Here is a 1287-nt window from a genome sequence, read left to right on the forward strand (position 1 = left end):
GCAGAATTCCTTCACATTGTTTAGTAGCTACGTTTTTTAGTCCCCTGTGTATGCATTTGGAAATTACTTTATATAAAGTGAAGCTATTAATATGTGTCCACAGCAATTACTATATACCAGGGAGGCTATAGTAAAACAAACAGACAGACAGACAGACAGACACACACACACACACACACACACACACACACACAAGAAAAGGAGTTTTCCCAAAGCTGCAGAATGAAAAGACAATAAATGGTTCATCCTTGGAGTTGGACGGATTCTGTTGCTCCAGGATTCATATGGAGTAAACAATGGGGGGGCATAAAAACGATTCTTGAAAGGGAGGAAAAATGGAAGCTTGGGTGCACTCATCCCTCTGTTTCTTCCACCATCTGCTATTCTTCCTCTGCCCTGTCTGGTGGCTGTAATGTTAGCATGCGTCTCTACACTTTCTTAACACAAATTTTACCTTTATTTATTTTACTTTCCCCCTTTCCCTCCTTCCTTCCTCCCTTCCTTCCTTCCTTCCTTCCTTCCTTCCTTTCTTTCTCTCCAAACAGGGTTTCTCTGTGTAGCCATGGCTGTCCTGGAACTTGATCTGTAGACCAGGCTAGCCTCCAACTCACAAGGATCTATCTGCCTACCTCTGCCTGCACCACTTTCAATGAGCTCTGTGGAGGCCTCATCAGAGGCGGTGGAAAGTTTAAGGGTGGCTGTGTGGGTTGCATTTCCTTCTTGCCTGCGTACTGAATGCCTTTCGGAAGGTTCTGTGGGAATTATTCATTGTCTGTTTTCAGTTATCACCACATGAAACCAGGGGACTGACAGTGATCTCCCTTCATTTCGACAGGGAAACATTTCTACGTCTCTTGCCTTGGCCATTACATATGTCCTAACAACTGCCTGACAGTCATGCAAGATAGACCACAATTCGTAGTCTACTTTTCCCTGACTTTCCTTAATCAGCTGCAAGTTCTCATTAGGTTTTGGTTTTTCTGTCCAATGCCCATGCTCAAAATGACCTTCTGGGGCCCTGTGAAATTCTCGTAAGCTCCTAGGAGCAGCAGAGAGCCTGACCGGGTAGCTCTACACCAAACTGGGTCAGGACCCTCGTGCCAGGGCTTCACTTTCTGGGCCACTCATCTTCTCTGTGGCAAGGGACAGCATGGCATGGCAACATGACTCAGGAGGAAGTGTTCGTGGAAGCAGCATGTTTTCATCCTTGTCATTTGCACAGATGAGGGAGCCAAGTGTTTTCACATTCAGCAAGTACTCTACCACAGAGTCATAGCCCCAGACTCT

This window comes from Rattus norvegicus, chromosome 7 (genome assembly GCF_036323735.1).
Source record: "Rattus norvegicus strain BN/NHsdMcwi chromosome 7, GRCr8, whole genome shotgun sequence".
Classification (NCBI taxonomy): Eukaryota; Metazoa; Chordata; class Mammalia; order Rodentia; family Muridae; genus Rattus; species Rattus norvegicus.